The sequence below is a fragment of the Oncorhynchus mykiss genome, chromosome 25 (genome assembly GCF_057628025.1).
Source record: "Oncorhynchus mykiss isolate SJ-2025 chromosome 25, ASM5762802v1, whole genome shotgun sequence".
NCBI lineage: Eukaryota > Metazoa > Chordata > Actinopteri > Salmoniformes > Salmonidae > Oncorhynchus > Oncorhynchus mykiss.
Window position 1 is genome coordinate 80121476 of NC_143046.1, and position 20879 is coordinate 80142354.

The 20879-nt window shown below is 44.1% G+C and overlaps 1 protein-coding gene across 34 annotated transcripts in view; it reads right to left on the minus strand.

The window, feature by feature from the left end:
• Positions 1 to 20879, minus strand: part of LOC110504229 (gephyrin) — a 119783-nt gene that overhangs the window by 94731 nt on the left and 4173 nt on the right. The window lies entirely within an intron of this gene.

The following is a 20879-nucleotide window of genomic DNA, read 5'->3' on the forward strand; positions in this document are numbered from 1 at the left end:
ATCACCTACAGAGATTTGAACCTGGATAAATTGTTTTTTAAAATTCTATTGGAAGGCTTGAATCATTTGCAATTATGTCTACTTACGATCAGGTAAAAGGTTTATGTTTGTGTCTCCATATGATATGGTAAATATATAGAATGCAAAAAAACTCTATTCATATTAATTTGCATATATTTCCATGAATTCCCATATATTTCCGTTAATTCCCATGGGATGTTTCCACCTCTGAATATTCCCCAAAATGTGCATCCCTAGCTGTGACATCACACCTTGTCTCTATCATCACTCTTTTCTCAAGGGCGTGGGAGAAAGAATGAAAAAAAAGAGAGAGAAATAGGCATGAGGACAAAGATGAGAAAAGGATAAGCTAAATATAGTAAAGTGCAGATGATATGAGAGAGAGAGAGATAGATATATATATATATATAGAGAGAGAGAGAGAGAGATAGAGAGATATATATAGATAGAGAGAGAGAGAGATAGAGAGAGATATATATATAGAGAGAGAGAGAGAGATATATATATATATAGAGAGAGAGATATATATATAGCGAGAGAGAGCGAGAGAGAGAGAGAGAGAGAGATATATATAGAGAGAGAGAGCGAGAGAGAGAGAGAGAGATATATATATATATATAGAGAGAGCGATATAGAGAGAGAGAGAGCGAGAGAGAGCGATAATGAGTATAGGGTGTGGTGGTTGTGGCAGTGTGATGGCACCATGGCTGTGTGGTCTGTACTGGAGCACTGACCTGTAGCCTGGTAAATAAATGATAAAGCACTGACAATTCAACCAGCAACACTGAATGGCCTCATGTTTTCTCTCTCTACTCTACTGCTTCATCCTTTGCTCTGCTCCACATCAGAGAGATAGAGATACAAAGAGACAGCGAGAAAGAGAGAGAGAGGGGGCGAGAGAGAGTAGGGAAGGACAGAGAGAGGCAGAGTGGTGTAAGACTTGCTTCATAATTGCAGCATTCCCAGTTACCCGTTTATTCCCTTATACCCAAACGTTTTCACTCTCTCAATGCCCAGTGCTCTCCCCTACTTAGAAACTCTTCCTCTTACACTCTCCTTCCCCACTCTCACTCCTTCACTCGTTCTCCCTTTTACTCTCTCTCTCACCCCTTCTCCCCCTCTAGCCCTTGATCCATAGGCCACAATTCCCTGCAGGAGAGGGAGGGATGGAGGGAGAGAGGGATATATTCTCCTCTCTCCTCACTCTTGTCGCTCTCTCTCCTTCTCTCTTTCTGTGCTCCAACTGAGGTCCATGTGGTTCAAAATGTGTTGGAGGGTAGAGTAGCCAATATAAAATAGGGTAGAATAGTCAGAGGGGACGGCCAGAAGTAGAAAGGTGATAGTGAGATTCCCACATCTCTCTCTGGTGAGATGCCCATGTGCCAGAGCTCCAGGAAACAGAGAGCGAGAAAGAGCGAGAGAGAGAGAGAGAGAGAGAGGAAGGAGCATTATGACTGTGTTGTAGTGACTGGATTAGTAGTGAGTGAGTGAGTGAGTGAGTAACCCAAGCGATGTACAGGGTCATACGCCCATTCCCTCATTAACCCTTTCCTCTTCTGTCTCCTTTCACACCAACAGTACAAGGCCCAATGACACACAGGCATTTTCATTGAAAAGGACCCATGAGTACCAACATGTGAAGTCATAGGATAATAACAAATTGAAAAAAATATGGATATTTTGGGGAAATGAAAGCCTAGATCCATTTTTCAACCATTTTCCATCTTAATGAGGCTGAAGTAAAGGCTTTGATTTCTTATGTTTTCTTTGATGCCTTGACGTTAACGTCCACAGACTTACCGGACTGGACCAAACCTGAACCTGGCCTGGCCACACCCCCATCCCTAATGCCTGGCCACACCCCCATCCCTAGTGCCTGGCCACACCCCCATCCCTAGTGCCTGGCCACACCCCCATCCCTAGTGCCTGGCCACACCCCCATCCCTAGTGCCTGGCCACACCCCCATCCCTAGTGCCTGGCCACACCCCCATCCCTAGTGCCTGGCCACACCCCCATCCCTAGTGCCTGGCCACACCCCCATCCCTAGTGCCTGGCCACACCCCCATCCCTAGTGCCTGGCCACACCCCCATCCCTAGTGCCTGGCCACACCCCCATCCCTAGTGTCTGGCCACACCCCCATCCCTAGTGTCTGGCCACACCCCCATCCCTAGTGTCTGGCCACACCCCCATCCCTAGTGTCTGGCCACACCCCCATCCCTAGTGTCTGGCCACACCCCCATCCCTAGTGTCTGGCCACACCCCCATCCCTAGTGTCTGGCCACACCCCCATCCCTAGTGTCTGGTCACTCCCCAATCCCTAGTGGCTGGCCACACCCCCTTCCCTAGTGCCTGGCCACACCCCCATCCCGAGTGCCTGGCCACACCCCCAAATTCTTGGGGTTTGGAAATGCTCCGAAGGATTAACCAGACTTGTGGAGGTCTGGCTGATTTCTTTTGATTTTCCCATGATGTCAAGCAAAGAGGCACTGAGTTTGAAGGTAGGCCTTGAAATACATCCACAGGTACACCTCCAATTGACTCAAATTATGTCAATTAGCCTATCAGAAGCTTCTAAAGCAATTACATCATTTTCTGGAATTTTCCAAGCTTTTTAAATGCACAGTCAACTTAGTGTAAATTATCTTCTGACCCACTGGAATTGTGACACAGTGAATTATAAGTGAAATAATCTGTCTGTAAACAATTGTTGGAAAAATTACTTGTGTCATGCACAAAGTAGATGTCCTAACCAACTTGCAAACACTATAGTTTGTTAACAAGACATTTTTGGAGTGGTTGAAAAACGAGTTTTAATGACTCCAACCTAAGTCTATGTAAACTAGTTTTAATGGCTCCAACCTAAGTGTATGTAAACTAGTTTTAATGGCTTCAACCTACAGTGCCTTGCGAAAGTATTCGGCCCCCTTGAACTTTGCGACCTTTTGCCACATTTCAGGCTTCAAACATAAAGATATAAAACTGTATTTTTTTGTGAAGAATCAACAACAAGTGGGACACAATCATGAAGTGGAACGACATTTATTGGATATTTCAAACTTTTTTAACAAATCAAAAACTGAAAAATTGGGCGTGCAAAATTATTCAGCCCCTTTACTTTCAGTGCAGCAAACTCTCTCCACAAGTTCAGTGAGGATCTCTGAATGATCCAATGTTGACCTAAATGACTAATGATGATAAATACAATCCACCTGTGTGTAATCAAGTCTCCGTATAAATGCACCTGCACTGTGATAGTCTCAGAGGTCCGTTAAAAGCGCAGAGAGCATCATGAAGAACAAGGAACACACCAGGCAGGTCCGAGATACTGTTGTGAAGAAGTTTAAAGCCGGATTTGGATACAAAAAGATTTCCCAAGCTTTAAACATCCCAAGGAGCACTGTGCAAGCGATAATATTGAAATGGAAGGAGTATCAGACCACTGCAAATCTACCAAGACCTGGCCGTCCCTCTAAACTTTCAGCTCATACAAGGAGAAGACTGATCAGAGATGCAGCCAAGAGGCCCATGATCACTCTGGATGAACTGCAGAGATCTACAGCTGAGGTGGGAGACTCTGACCATAGGACAACAATCAGTCGTATATTGCACAAATCTGGCCTTTATGGAAGAGTGGCAAGAAGAAAGCCATTTCTTAAAGATATCCATAAAAAGTGTTGTTTAAAGTTTGCCACAAGCCACCTGGGAGACACACCAAACATGTGGAAGAAGGTGCTCTGGTCACATGAAACCAAAATTGAACTTTTTGGCAACAATGCAAAGCGTTATGTTTGGCGTAAAAGCAACACAGCTCATCACCCTGAACACATCATCCCCACTGTCAAACATGGTGGTGGCAGCATCATGGTTTGGGCCTGCTTTTCTTCAGCAGGGACAGGGAAGATGGTTAAAATTGATGGGAAGATGGATGGAGCCAAATACAGGACCATTCTGGAAGAAAACCTGATGGAGTCTGCAAAAGACCTGAAACTGGGACGGAGATTTGTCTTCCAACAAGACAATGATCCAAAACATAAAGCAAAATCTACAATGGAATGGTTCAAAAATAAACATATCCAGGTGTTAGAATGGCCAAGTCAAAGTCCAGACCTGAATCCAATCGAGAAACTGTGGAAAGAACTGAAAACTGCTGTTCACAAATGCTCTCCATCCAACCTCACTGAGCTTGAGCTGTTTTGCAAGGAGGAATGGGAAAACATTTCAGTCTCTCGATGTGCAAAACTGATAGAGACATACCCCAAGCGACTTACAGCTGTAATCACAGCAAAAGGTGGCGCTACAAAGTATTAACTTAAGGGGGCTGAATAATTTTGCACGCCCAATTTTTCAGTTTTTGATTTGTTAAAAAAGTTTGAAATATCCAATAAATGTCGTTCCACTTCATGATTGTGTCCCACTTGTTGTTGATTCTTCACAAAAAAATACAGTTTTATATCTTTATGTTTGAAGCCTGAAATGTGGCAAAAGGTCGCAAAGTTCAAGGGGGCCGAATACTTTCGCAAGGCACTGTATTTCCTGTTACTAAGTCAATTTCAGTTGCTGTGCCTTTAGTTCTCCATGTGGCCCAATGTGTCTGTGAATCTAAATTGGGAACAGATATTTAACAGAGATGTTATCATCATTCTGTTACCAAAGTTTGCATCTGCAGTTCTTCCAGTAAATGTCGTTTTGTAAAATGTTCAGTGTAAATTGTTAAAAGTAGTCCCTGTGCATAGAGTTGTATGGTTTGTTAAACTTTGAAAAAAATGGTTTTTGTTTGGCATACATTTTAAAACTGAGTTAATTAATTATGGCTGCAATCCCCGTACAGGGGAAATTTGTGACAACTAAAAATACAATTTTGTAACATTAAACATTCTTGAAAATGCAAGTGTCTTACACCCTTCAAAAGATTAGAATCTTGGTAATCAAACTACGTTTTCCAATTTAAAATAGCTATTACAGAGAACAAATCCCATGCTTTTGCTTGAGAAGAGCAATCAAGAACAGAAACATTTTCCGCCATGACAGTTTTTACACATTCACATCTGAAGGTAAAATTATGACTTACATTCTGATATCTTGCTCTTATTTCTCTTCCTGAGTGACCCATTGATCAAATGAAGTGCCGTTTTCTTTGATAAAATCCATTTTTATAGCCCCAGTCTCAATCCCATTACTATACCCCAGCCCCAGTCTCAATCCCAGCCCCATACCCCAGCCCCAGTCTCAATCCCAGCCCCAGTCTCAATCCCAGCCCTATACCCCAGCCCCAGTCTCAATCCCAGCCCTATACCCCAGTTCCATACCCCAGCCCCAGGCCTATACCCCAGCCCCAGGCCTATACCCCAGCCCCAGGCCTATACCCCAGCCCCAGGCCGGTTCTTCATTCATTTGAAGTGGGAGGATCAAAACGAGGTGATAGTTATATAACAAGACACAGAGGATGATTCTCTCTCTAGTCTCTACCTGCTAGGAAATACAAGCTGGCTGGGGGACAACATAATACTATTAGAAAGAGAGAGTGAGGAAGGGGGAGGGAAAGAGAAAGAGAGATTAGACCAACCTCTGGAATATCCACTACCCTGCAATGCAGCTGTTCGCCCTCTCTCTTTACATCTCTCTCTCTATGTGTGTTTTCCCGCCCTCCATCTCAGTGACTCTCATTCTGACCCGAGTATAACCACCACAGCCATACCATATATTAAACATCACTGAATTATCTTGGCAAATGAGAAATGCTAACTAAAAGGGATATAAACATATCTGTGTCCAACATTTGAGAGAAATAAGCTTTGTGTGTGTATGGAACATTTCTGGGATCTTTTATTTCAGCTCATGAAACATGGGACCAACACCTTACATGTTGCGTTTATATATTTGTTCAGTATAATATTATCTCCTGCAGAACAAAGCAGTTCTTGCAGTGAAATGATAAACCAAATGTACATGTTTAAATCGGGAACAGGAGAGGAGAAATATTATTTATTTATTTCAGCATCTTGATAGAATGAATGAGCACTTAGGGACTGTCTGTAAAGGTGCTATCTTTATCAGCATAATAAAAGCTGATATTATTTCAACCACATAACATATGTATTTAAGCCAAAGTGAAATGCTATCAGAAATATGTTGGGCTGTTTTCACAGCTTTTAATTCCCTTAAAACCGGTCAAACTGATGTAATATGGACATTTTGCATGGAAAATCTGTCCCATTTTTAAAAAATATAATTGCATTTTCTCCCTGGTCCCTAAACATCTTCACTGTGCGAGAGAAGCAGAGATGAAAGATAACTCTACCGATGTCAACTACATTGAAGCATTCATTTTACTGACTTATGTTATGACATTTTCTGGTGAGCAAGGGTTTATTTATTCTTCCAGGTCAACAAGTAATGTAGCTAGGCTAATTTATAAACAAGTTGACTAACAAATAGCCTAGCAAAATGTCAGAAATTAGAAGCAGGAACACATCTATATGGAACAAACATATAAAAACGCAACATGTAATGAGTTGCACTGCATGAAGCAAATGGTGCTCACACCAGAAACTGACTGGTTGTCTGATCCACGCCTCTACCTTTTTTAAAGGTATCTGTGACCAACAGATGCATATCTGTATTCCCAGTCATGTGAAATCCATAGATTAGGGCCTAATGCATTTATTTAAATTGACAGATTTTCTTAAATGAACTGTAACTCAGTAAAATCTTTGAAATTGTTGCATGTTGCATTTAGATTTTTTGTTCAGTGTAAATTAGGTTAAAAAAAACAAAAAAATGTACAGCGCATCTGACTGTACAGCACATTAACTATAATAGTGGATTAGGGTTGGGTGCAGGCATTAGATTTTCAATTTGTCACATATAGGTCGGGCAGTTGCAGATGGGTTATTAGCAATTATGGGCAGGTGCGGGTGAACAAACAGCTGACCCGTGCATCACTAACACACACACACACACACACACACACACACACAACATAGATACATTCTACACTACTGATGACAGAGAGGGAGAAAGCTAGAGAGAGATGTTTTATTGTAGACAGAGATGGTTAAAAAGAGAGAGAGAGAAAGAGCGAAAGCGCAATCAACTGGAGTTTCTTCATTTGAATTAGTTTGAAATAATTACATTATGCAGCAGCAGAGTCCTGGGGTTGAATCCCAAATGGTACCCTATCCTCTATATAGTGCACTACTTTTGACCAGAGTCTTATGGGCCCGGGGCAAAAGTAGTGCACTACATAGGGAATAGGGTGCTATTGGGACATAGAAAAGAGTCCTGGAGTCTTGCAGTAACAGCTCTATGTAAAGGGCATCTCCTCCTTTATTGATGTTTTATAAATATTGAATAGATGCTTCTTACTAATAAAACAGCTCAATGCAGAATTTGAGGGAAAAAAATGAGGTTTTACAGGAAAATAAAATTGGAGAGATTAATACTTTTCCTTGAAACTACTGTGCTGATCCCACCTCGACTGACTCAATCCTACCTTAACCCTCTTTTCCATCCCTCTATCTGATCATCCCTTCTTTCCCCCATCAACCTGCTATGGGTAGAAATACAGCAAAACTGGTGAAAGAAAAGAGGAAGGGAAGAGAGGGGAAGAAAAATTAAGGGAAAAATGGAAAGCAAGGGACATTGTTAGGAGGGATGGAGTGAGTAAGAGATGGGCGAAGAGAGGACATGAGAACACAAAGGATGTAAAGATGAAAGGATGGACAAAGAGGAGAGGAGATGAATGACGAGGGGGGCCAAAACATACATCTTAGATTGACAGGTCTAGTCGGAGCGAGGGAGAGGAGAGCAGAGCAGAGGAGTGAGCGGGATGATGAGAGGAGAGGAAAGGGCAGGATGACACTGAGGGAAGGAGAGGAGAGGGCAGGATGACACTGAGGAAAGGAGAGGGCGGGATGACAATGAGGAAAGGAGAGGGCGGGGTGATAATGAGGAAAGGAGAGGGCGGGATGACAATGAGGAAAGGAGAGGGCGGGATGATAATGAGGAAAGGAGAGGGCGGGATGATAATGAGGAAAGGATGATAATGAGGGAAGGAGAGGGCAGGATGATAATGAGGGAAAGAGAGGGCAGGATGACAATGAGGGAAGGATGATAATGAGGGAAAGAGAGGGTAGGATGATAATTAGGAAAGGATGATAATGAGGGAAGGAGGGGAAAGGGAAGGATGATAATGAGGGAAGGAGAGGAAAGGATGATACTGGAGGGAAGCAACAGAGAGATTTAAATTTATAGAGGGGAGTGTCGCGAGTCCTGCCACTGGCTGCCTGCTCCTGTGAATGAAAACACACACAAACACAAACAAAAATACACACTTCCATTCCCCTGTGGTGAGAACGCATAGTAATTACCCAAAAGCCTTCACACTGATGACCTCCGTCATTGGCTGAGCTTACTGGACACACACCTACTGTGGACAAGGGTGGCATGTCCTTACCATAACCCTGCTCCATCAGATCAACACTATAACACTACAGTTTCAGCAAGCACTATATACATGATGACATAGATGTGGTGAGGGCAATCCAACTCGGCCAAAACAATGCAATTGACACGAAAAAGTGTGGGGGAAAGAGACGTTGGGGAAAGATCCCAAATCTCCTCATTGCCTCCCATCAAAATTATCCTACATTTAGGCTATTGTTTATGTATGTGTATTTCACACCACGTTGAGATAAAAATCGGAGTACAATGCTTGTATGGATGTCAACCCCAGAACATGTTCATGTCATCTTAGCCAATCAACTGCATTACAGTTAAAAATGGCTTTGACTACCGCCACTGATTTCTGAATGCCAGCTATGCTAACGAACGGGAGTTAGCATTTAGCAGTCACTTCTTCTAAACCTGAAAAGGGACAACTTCTAAATGTTACGCAGCAAAAACTGCCAAATATATCAACATCGGACATAAGTTACCACATTGTGGGCCTGGTACAATACATAAATCATGAAGGATTTTGGGAAATATCCACTTTGATTGGTGCACATTCAACAAATCTGACCTAACTAGTCAATGGAACGGTCTGCGTTCCAATGACTCCTTTACCACTAATGTACTACTGCATAGGGTATGCACACTGGAGCTGGCTTCCTGGACCCAGATTCTCCTTTGAAAGTGCTTGTAAACCCCTAGAGTTGATCAAAATTACATATCAGTTGACATTGTTTGTTATCTCTAGATTAAACCTTTTTGCATTGGACACGGCTCAGTCCACCGCAACCAGTGTCGCACGTCCGCTTGTGAGCTAGAGCGGCGTTTGTCAGACCGTGAGACATCCCGAGAATTGGTCTTCTCAGGAAAACGTCTTTAGCAAACCAGTCTATGGAAAGGGGAGACTCTCACAATGGTGTTCTCTGTTTTGTTCTACATCCTCCAAAAGTGTCAGGGGACTCGTCTGAAGTCAATTTTGTCAATGTGCCCACTTCTGTTTGTAGCGTCCGAACCGTTTGGGCTACAAACTAATGTGACTAACCCCACTGTGGAAAGGGGACATTCTCACGAACACGATGGTGTTCTCCGTTTTGCACTACGAGCCCCACAAGTGTCGCAGGACCGGTACCGGTTTCAAAAACTGTACGAAGTATGAAGGGTGTTTTGTGCCTACCCCCCAAAAAAGGGAATAAAACCTCTTTAGGATAGGGGACAGTTGCGTCCCACTTGGTCAAAAAACAGGGAAAATGCAGTGAGGCAAATGTAAAAAAAATATATATAAAAATCAAACTTTCATTAAATCCCACATGTAAGATACTCAATTAAAGCTACACTCATTGTGAATCCAGCCAACATGTCAGATTTTAAAAAGGCTTTTCAGCGTAAGCATAAGATGCTATTATCTGATGATAGCACAACAGTAAACAAAGAGTGTAGCATATTTCAACCCTGCAGGCGCTACACAAAACGCAGAAATAAAATATGCATTACATTTGACAAGCTTCTTTTGTTGGCACTCCAATATGTCCCATAAACATCACAATTGGTCCTTTTGTTCGATTAATTCCGTCCATATATATCCAAATGTCCATTTATTTGACGCGCTTGACCCAGAAAAAAAACAGCTTCCAAAAATGCAACGTCACTACAAAATATTTCAAAAGTTGCCTATAAACTTTGCCAAAATATTTCAAACTACTTTTGTAATACAACTTTAGGTATTTTTAAACTTTAATAATCAAATTGTAGACGGGTCTATCTGTGTTCAATACAGGAAGACAACAAACCATGCTACTTTTCACTTTTCGCACTCTCAACAGTGTTACCCAGTTCCTAGATGGCCTACATCTTCATTGCACAAATTAATAACCTCAACCAAATTCCAAAGAATGGTGACATCCAGTGGAAGCGGTAGGAACTGAAAACATTTCATTTGCCAATGAGAACTCAGTGAACAGACAGAGACCAAAAAAATAATTCTGAACGGTTAGTCCTCGGGGTTTTGCCTGCTACATAAGTTCTGTTATACTCACAGACATGATTCAAACACTTTTAGAAACTTCAGAGTGTTTTCTATCCAAAGCTACTAATAATATGCTAATCTTATATTCCAAATTCTATATTTTAACAAATATTTAATTTGTATTTCTTTTTGATACCTAAAGTAAAACAAATTCAAAACCACATAGCTAAATTATACATACTATGACCATCTTAAAAATTATATATTTTTAATTTATAACCCCCCCCCACCCCCACGTCTTACATGCTGACCACACCGCGTCTGCGTTGCCAAGCACTAAAATAGAAGTCAGTTCTATTTGTGACACTGAACGCGGTACAAGTCCTGCCTCTCCCATCTCCTCATTGGTTTATAAAAGCAGATACCCACGTGCCATCTCCTGATTGGTTATACCCACGTGGCTGATTGAAAGATAAACCGAGTTCGGTCGGTCGTGTTAACTATGATGGCGGCAGGTAGCCTAGTGGTTAGAGCGTTGGACTAGTAACCGAAAGGTTGAAAGATCGAATCCCCGAGACAAGGTAAAAATCTGTCGTTCTGCCCCTGAACAAGGCAGTTAAACCCACTGTTCCTAGGCCGTCACTGACAATAAGAATTTGTTCTTAACTGACTTGCCAAGTTAAAAAGGTTTTTTAAAAGAACGATGCCAATAGTCATATAAAGTCCAAAGAATAAAAAGCCTGGAAGGAGGAGAGATGACTAGAAACGATTTGGTTGACCATTTTAAGTGTGGTTTAATTGTCGGAGTAGAGGACTTGGTGCATTTCAGGTAAAATAACTCAATGTTTATATCCCAGGACAAATTAGCTAGCAACAGCAAGCTAGCTAGCTAATTTGCCATAAATGTTTAATGCTTTTTGACCTGTCCCCAAATTAATATAATTGTTTCAAAGTTTGTTTTGATATTTCAACCTGCGTGTCGTGATCGCGTTTGGTGTGGGGGGACAAAATCAATTTGCGCAGGATGGCACACAGCCGGTTTGGGTACGATGTTAGACTCCAGAGATTAAGTCCAGGAATAGGAAGACACACTGAATGTCACCAGGGCTCCAGAGTGGCTCAGCGGCCATCTCAGTGCAAGAGGTGTCACTACATACAGCCTGGATTCGAACCAAGATGTATCACAACAGACCATGATTGGGAGTTCCATACGGTGGTGCAAAATTGGCCAGCGTCGTCCGGGTTTGGCCGGTGTGGACCATCATTGTAAATAAAAATTTGTTCTTCACTGACTTGCCTAGTTAAATAAATGTTACATTATTTTTTTTTTTTAAGACCTATGAATCCCCTATGATGCCTACTATGGTCAGGATAAATGTGTCAGTGCTTTTACCCTGCTGAGGTAGACCGGCTGTAGATGTGCTTAATTAACAGGCCCACAACCACTCTGTCACTGCTGCTTACGGTCTCTCAGCGAACAGGATGTCATTCCCGTAACTCTGCGGCACTAAAGACTAAACAGGCTAAGAGACTAGACTTGTCACTGCCACATCACATATCTCCATACATTAATTGGCTGCCTGGCAGCCCTGCAGATAGCAAAAGGCCAAGGGATACATTACAGTAACTACAGCACTAAACAGGCTGACAGCATGTCATTCCAGTAGCCCTGCCGTACTAAACCTGTCTCATACCTCCTATAGGCTATACTGTATGTGCTGACATGCAGATGGCAAAATGCCAAGGGATGCATACTATAATGTAATCTCTATTTAACATATTCTGATTATCTCATCCATAGAAGGGGCTGAAAGTACGGATGTGTCCCAAATGGCACTCCTATTCCCTTCATATACACAAACAGGGAACACGGTACCATTTGAGAGGGAAGCCTATGTATGTCAGTCTGTTACTATAGAAATGTCACGTGTCCCTGCTGCTTGCATGAGTGAATGATTGTGAATAAAAGAGTAGACATTATGAGCTATCTCTGTGTTTTGAGTGAGTGCAATTGTGTGTGCACTAAGACCACACTCAACAAGCTGTATAGGGCTATAAGAAAACAAGAAACCACAGTCAACAAGCTGTATAGGGCTATAAGAAAACAAGAAACCACAGTCAACAAGCTGTATAGGGCTATAAGAAAACAAGAAACTACAGTCAACAAGCTGTATAGGGCTATAAGAAAACAAGAAACCACAGTCAACAAGCTGTATAGGGCTATAAGAAAACAAGAAACCACAGTCAACAAGCTGTATAGGGCTATAAGAAAACAAGAAAATGCTCATCTGGGAGATGGAGTTCCTAGTGGTCAGTGATTTTAATGCAGGGAAACTGAAATCCATTTGACCTAATTGATAGCAACATGTCACCTATGTAACTAGAGGCTAAAACACTCTAGATCCCCATTACTCCACAGAGAGACGCATACAAAGCTCTCCCTCGCCCTCCATTTGGCAAATCTGACCAGAACATCATCCTCCCGATTCCTGCTTATAAGCAAAAACTATGATATGATATGATATGATATCTACTAGAAAATGCTAAGGCAAGAATGGGTATGAAAACCAGGAATTCAACAAATTCAAAGTCTTGGTTGAATATTTGCCATGCGGAATTGAGTCATCATGGAATAGCCTCCCTTAAAAATCAGACATTTCCTCTAGGCTCTTAAGTCCTTGAAAAGTTATTGAAGTTATGATGGCCGATTAAGATGTTCTACTGCTCCAATATAATTATTGTGTGATTTAATTTCTGACCAGTTTTAATGAGAGATGTCGTCGCTGTCGTTTGTTTCCCGCCATTTCAATTGAAGGGTGTTGAATGTTCGCTTCAACTTTCTATTCCATACAAAGCATTCCGATTACAAAGCATTCCGATTACAAAGCATTCCGATTACAAAGGAAACGCGGTTATTGGTCATTTTCTCGTTTTAAGACGAGACGAGACATTAACTCAACATCTGACCAGCTACCTGATGGACAGACTTCATTAGTGTGTTTCAGTTAGGAGCATGCTGCCAATTTAGTCAGGCAAAGCCCATATTATTCTGACATCCAGTGCCTTCAGAAAGTATTCAGACCCCTTCACTTTTTCCACATTTTGTTACGTTACAGCCTTATTCTAATATTGATTCAATTGTTTTTCCCCCACATCAATCTACACACAATACCCAATAATGACATCACAATACCCCATAACGACAAAGCAAAAACAGGTTAAGAATGTTTTGCTAATCTATAAAATAAAATAAACTGAAATATAACATTTACATAAGTATTCAGACCCTTTACTGAGTACTTTGTTGAAGCACCTTTGGCAGCAATTACAGCATTGAGTCTTCTTGGGAATGATGCTACAAGCTTGGCACACCTGTATTTGTTGAGTTTCTCCCATTCTTCTTTGCAGATCCTCTCAAGCTCTGTCAGGGTAGATGGGGAGCGTTGCTGCACAGCTATAATTCAAGTCCAGGTTCTGGCTGGGCCACTCAAGGACATTCAGAGACTTGTCCTTAAACCACTCGTGCATTGTATTGGCTGTGCGCTTAGGGTCATGTCCTGTTGGAAGGTGAACCTTCGCCCCAGTCTGAGGTCCTGAGCAGACTGGAGCAGGTTTTCATCAAGGATCTCTCTGTACTTTGCTCAGTTCATTTTTGCCTCGATTCTGACTAGTCTCCCAGTCCCTGTCGCTGAAAAACATCCCCACAGCATGATGCTGCCACCACCATGCTTCACTGTAGGGATGGTGCCAGGTTTCCTCCAGACGTGAGGCTTGGCATACAGCCCAAAGAGTTCAATCTTGGTTTCATCAGACCAGACAATCGTGTTTCTCGTGGTCTGAGTCTTTAGGTGCCTTTTGGCAAACTCCAAGCAAGCTGTCATGTGCATTTTACTGAGGAGTGGCTTTCGTCTGGCCACTCTACCATAAAGACCTGATTGGTGGATTGCTGCAGAGATGGTTGCCCTTCTAGAAGTTTCTCCCATTTCCACAGAGGAACTCTAGAGCTCTGTCAGAGTGACCATTGGGTTCTTGGTCACCTCCCTGACCAAGGCCCTTCTACCCAGATTGCTCAGTTTTGACGAGAAGCCAGCTCTAGGAAGGATGAGTCTTGGTGGTTCCAGACTTCTCCCATTTAAGAATAATGGAAGCCACTGTGTTCTTGGGGATCTTCAATGCTGCGGAAATGTTTTGGTACCCTTCCCCAGATCTGTGCCTGGACACAATCCTGTCTCGGAGCTGTGCCTGGACACAATCCTGTCTCGGAGCTCTATAGACAATTCCTTCAACCTCATGGCTTGGTTTTAGCTCTGACATGCACTGTCAAATGTGGGACCTTATATAGACAGGTGTGAGCCTTCCAAATCAATTTAAATTTACCACATTTACCAACTTTGCAAACATTTCTAAAAACCTGTTTTCACTTTGTCATTTATGACAAAGTTAATTAATAACTGTCAATAATTAGTGCGACCAAATCATGTGCTGGTGCCACCAACTGAAAAAGTGTAGAACCCTACAGGGTCTCGGCAAGATCAAGTCAGAAGGAAACATACTCTCCACATGGTCCAGTGTTCAGCTCAGTGCTCAACTCCTGAATGTCATCGACTCTCACCACATTAGTCATGTTGAATGAAAAACTCATTATATACAGTACAGCTAAACCATATCTGACTGACTGTGACCTCGTCCTACTTCCCCCATCAATAACGGTTTAGTAATAATAATAAACAGGGGTATTACTAAGCTCTGTGTGTGTGTGTGTGGGGGGGGGGGGGGGGGGGGGGGGATTTAAAGCAGAGGAAAGAAGCAGCAGAAAACAGAAGAATTCAAGCCACATGACTGACTGTTCACTACACCACAGAGGAGTGGACCTCCAGGGTAACAGAAAGCTACGTGACTGACTGCTCACTACACCACAGAGGAGTGGACCTCTAGGGTAACAGAAAGCTACATGACTGACTGCTCACTACACCACAGAGGAGTGGACCTCTAGGGTAACAGAAGGCTACATGACTGACTGCTCACTACACCACAGAGGATTGGACCTCCAGGGTAACAGAAAGCTACATGACTGACTGCTCACTACACCACACCACAGAGGAGTGGACCTCTAGGGTAACAGAAGGCTACATGACTGACTGCTCACTACACCACAGAGGAGAGGACCTCCAGGGTAACAGAAAGCTACGTGACTGCTCACTACACCACAGAGTGGACCTCCAGGTAACAGAAAGCTACGTGACTGCTCACTACACCACAGAGGAGTGGACCTCCAGGGTAACAGAAAGCTACGTGACTGACTGCTCACTACACCACAGAGGAGTGGACCTCCAGGGTAACAGAAAGCTACGTGACTGACTGCTCACTACACCACAGAGGAGTGGACCTCCAGGGTAACAGAAAGCTACGTGACTGACTGCTCACTACACCACAGAGGAGTGGACCTCCAGGGTAACAGAAAGCTACGTGACTGACTGCTCACTACACCACAGAGGAGAGGACCTCCAGGGTAACAGAAAGCTACGTGACTGACTGCTCACTACACCACAGAGGAGTGGACCTCCAGGTAACAGAAAGCTACGTGACTGCTCACTACACCACAGAGGAGTGGACCTCTAGGGTAACAGAAAGCTACATGACTGTGACTGCTCACTACACCACAGAGGAGTGGACCTCCAGGGTAACAGAAAGCTACGTGACTGACTGCTCACTACACCACAGAGGAGTGGACCTCTAGGTAACAGAAAGCTACGTGACTGACTGCTCACTACACCACAGAGGAGTGGACCTCCAGGGTAACAGAAAGCTACGTGACTGTGACTGCTCACTACACCACAGAGGAGAGGACCTCCAGGGTAACAGAAAGCTACGTGACTGCTCACTACACCACAGAGGAGTGGACCTCCAGGTAACAGAAAGCTACGTGTCTGACTGCTCACTACACCACAGAGGAGTGGACCTCCAGGGTAACAGAAAGCTACATGACTGTGACTGCTCACTACACCACAGAGGAGTGGACCTCCAGGGTAACGGAAAGCTACGTGACTGACTGTTCACTATACCACAGAGGAGTGGACCAGGGTAACAGAAAGCTACGTGACTGACTGCTCACTACACCACAGAGGAGTGGACCTCCAGGGTAACAGAAAGCTACGTGACTGACTGCTCACTACACCACAGAGGAGTGGACCTCCAGGTAACAGAAAGCTACGTGACTGCTCACTACACCACAGAGGAGTGGACCTCTAGGGTAACAGAAAGCTACGTGACTGTGACTGCTCACTACACCACAGAGGAGTGGACCTCTAGGGTAACAGAAAGCTACGTGACTGTGACTGCTCACTACACCACAGAGGAGTGGACCTCCAGGTAACAGAAAGCTACGTGACTGCTCACTACACCACAGAGGAGTGGACCTCCAGGGTAACAGAAAGCTACGTGACTGACTGCTCACTACACCACAGAGGAGTGGACCTCTAGGGTAACAGAAAGCTACGTGACTGACTGCTCACTACACCACAGAGGAGAGGACCTCCAGGGTAACAGAAAGCTACATGACTGTGAACACAGAGGAGTGGACCTCCAGGGTAACGGAAAGCTACATGACTGTGACTGCTCACTACACCACAGAGGAGTGGGAGATGTCCGGTGCTACAGACACGCCCCCTCTATGAGAGTCACACAGGCACAAATCCTGAGCAGGTACAGCTAGGAGCAGTAGCAGAGTGGAAGCTAGAGAGGCCCAATAACAATATCCCAACCACCTCAGATAATGCCAAGAACCAAGTAAATGCAGTGATAGAGGCTGGACTGGGGCCACAGATAGCTTGCTTTGCACTTGTGATCAATTTAGGATCCCAAAGGGGAATCTCAGGTAACCAGATGGACCGCCTCCTTGGGAGGATCAGGAAGGTGGTTTCCTTTTTACACCGAAGAACAACAGCCACTCATGTGCTTAAGACCAAGCAGGAAATGTTACAGCTACCAACCCACAAGCTCATACACCATGTCACAACATGGAAATTCACTTTGACATGTTGGAGCTCTATCTTGAGCAGCAGACAGCTGTATACTCTGCACTGACAGACAAGACCCTGAAAAAACATAAAGACATCGTCACCTTGTCTGATGATGATGTGAAAGTAGCAGAGGAGGTCCTCCAGGTGATCAAACCCCACGAAACAGTTACAAACCTACTGAGCACTGAAACTGCACTGTCTGTGTCCATGATCCTACCTCTGAAAACAAGGATTCTGCAATCCATGGCCCCAAGTGAGGAAGACAGCACCATCACTAGAGATGTCAAGGCTGCCATTAGAGAGGACCTGAACCCCAGATACCCCCCTAAATGTACAGGACTACGTTCATAGATCTATTGCACTGGATCCAAAGTTCGAGTCCCTGCCTGTTCGAGTCCCTGCCTGTTCGAGTCCCTGCCTGCTCGAGTCCCTGCCTGCTCGAGTCCCTGCCTGCTCGAGTCCCTGCCTGCTCGAGTCCCTGCACTACGCCGGAGGACAGAGGATTGTGGCCACTGAAGAGGTAAAAAAAATGATAAGTCAATAACTTAAATAATAAATATAGTGCAGTCTAATGTTAATCTATTCATACAGTCCTCCCGACTGTATGTAATGAAACCTAAGATTACCTGGGGTACCAATGTAAGAAATAACACGTACAAAAACAAAAACCTGCATAGTTTCCTAGGAACGCCAAGTGAGGCGGCCATCTCTGTCGGCGCCGGAAGTAGAAACATGACCGAATACAAACAGTGTAGCTATTCCCTCCGCAAGGCAATCAAACAAACTAAGTGTCAGTATAGAGGCAAAGTAGAGTAGCAATTCAACGGCTCAGACACAAGAGGTATGTGGCAGGGTCTACAGTCAATCACGGATACCAAAAATAAAAATTCAATCAATCCTTATCCCAGTCTGCTGTTCCAACATGCTTCAAGAGGGCGGCCATTGTTCCTGTTCCCAAGAAAGCTAAGGTAACTGAGCTAAACGACTACCAACCGTAGCACTCACTTCCGTCATCATGAAGTGCTTTGAGAGACTAGTCAAGGACCATATCACCTCCAGCATACCTGACACCCTAGACCCACTCCAATTTGCTTACCGCCCCAATAGGTCCACAGATGACGCAACCGCAACCACACTGCACACTGCCCTAACCCATCTGGAAGACCTATGTGAGAATGTTGACTACAGCTCAGCATTTAACACCATAGTACCCTCCAAACTCATCATCAAGCTCGAGACCCTGGGTCGCGACCCCGCCCTGTGCAACTGGGTACTGGACATCCTGACGGGCCGCCCCCAGGTGGTGAGGGCATGTAACAACATCTCCACCCCACTGATCCTCAACACTGGGGCCCCACAAGGGTGCGTTCTGATCCCTCTCCTGTACTCGCTGTTCACCCACGACTGCGTGGCCATGCACGCCTCCAACTCAATCATCAAGTTTGCGGACGACACTACAGTGGTAGGCTTGATTACCAACAACGACGAGACGGCCTACAGGGAGGAGGTGAGGGCCCTCGGAGTGTGGTGTCAGGAAAATAACCTCACACTCAACGTCAACAAAACTAAGGAGATGATTGTGGACTTCAGGAAACAGCAGCGTGAGGTGAGCACACCCTATCCACATCGATGGGACAGTAGTGAAGAGGGTAGTAAGTTTTAAGTTCCTCGGTGTACACATCACGGACAAACTGAATTGGTCCACCCACACAGACAGCGTTGTGAAGAAGGCGCAGCAGCCCCTCTTCAACCTCAGGAGGCTGAAGAAATTCGGCTTGTCACCAAAAGCACTCAAACTTCTACAGATGCACAATCGAGAGCATCCTGCAGGGCTGTTTCACCACCTGTTACGACAACTGCTCCGCCCACAACCGTAAGGCTCTCCAGAGGGTAGAGAGGTCTGCACAACGCATCACCGGGGGCAAACTACCTGCCCTCCAGGACACCTACAGCACCCAATGTCACAGGAAGGCCAAAAAGATCATCAAGGACAACAACCACCCGAGCCACTGCCTGTTCACCCCGCTATCATCCAGAAGGCGAGGTCAGTACAGGTGCATCAAAGCAGGGAACGAGAGACTGAAAAACTCAATCTCAAGGCCATCAGACTGTTAAACAGCCATCACTAACATTGAGTGGCTGCTGCCAACATACTGACTCAAATCTCTAGCCACTTTAATAATTAAAAATTGGATGTAATAAATGTATCACTTGTCACTTAAACAATACCACTTTATGTAATGTTTACATATCCTACATTACTCATCTCATATGTATATACTGTACTCTATACCATCTACTGCATCTTGCCTATGCCGCACGGCCATTGCTCATCCATATATTTTTATGTACATATTCTTATTAATTCCTTTACACTTGTGTGTATAAGGTAGTTGTTGTGAAATTGTTAGATTACTTTTTAGATATTACTGCATGGTCGGAACTAGAAGCACAAGCATTTCGCTACACTCGCATTAACATGTGTTAACCATGTGTATGTGACAAATAAAATTTGATTTACATATAAAGTGGGAAAAACAGTATGTAAACATTATTAAAGTGACCAGTGTCCAATGACTATGGGGCATGAGTTCCAGATGGAATTAGCTGTCTGCCTTCCTTCACTGACAGCCTGGTCTTATAGGTGTTACAGATACAATATCTGATCACAGATCAGCCAACAAAAGGCTTTAGAGAGGTTATACACAATAATTACAGATCTGTGGAGTGTTGAATATCCAAACAGACAAGATGCCACACGTGTCACTATCAACACGTCCTCTCACCTCAACACGTCCTCTCACCTCATCAACTCTTCAAAGGGGGAGACACCCTGGACGCAAACTGTTACAGACCTATATCCATCCTGCCCTGCCTATCTAAGGTCTTCGAAAGCCAAGTCAACAAACAGGTCAACGAACATCTCGAATCCCACTGTACCTTCTCCGCTGTGCAATCTGGTTTCCGAGCCGGTCACGGATGCACCTCAGCCACGCTCAAGGTACTAAACGATATCATAACCGCCATCGATAAAAGACAGTACTGTGCAGCCGTCTTCATCGACCTTGCCAAGGCTTTCGACTCTGTCAATCACCATATTCTTATCGGCAGACTCAGTAGCCTCGGTTTTTCTGATGACTGCCTTGCCTGGTTCACCAACTACTTTGCAGACAGAGTTCAGAGTGTCAAATCGGAGGGCATGCTGTCCGGTCCTCTGGCAGTCTATGGGGGTGCCACAGGGTTCAATTCTCGGGCCGACTCTTTTCTCTGTACACATCAATGATGTCGCTCTTGCTGCTGGTGAGTCTCTGATCCACCTCTACGCAGACGACACCATTCTGTATACTTCTGGCCAGTCCTTGGACACTGTGCAATCTAACCTCCAAACAAGCTTCAATGCCATACAACACTCCTTCCGTGGCC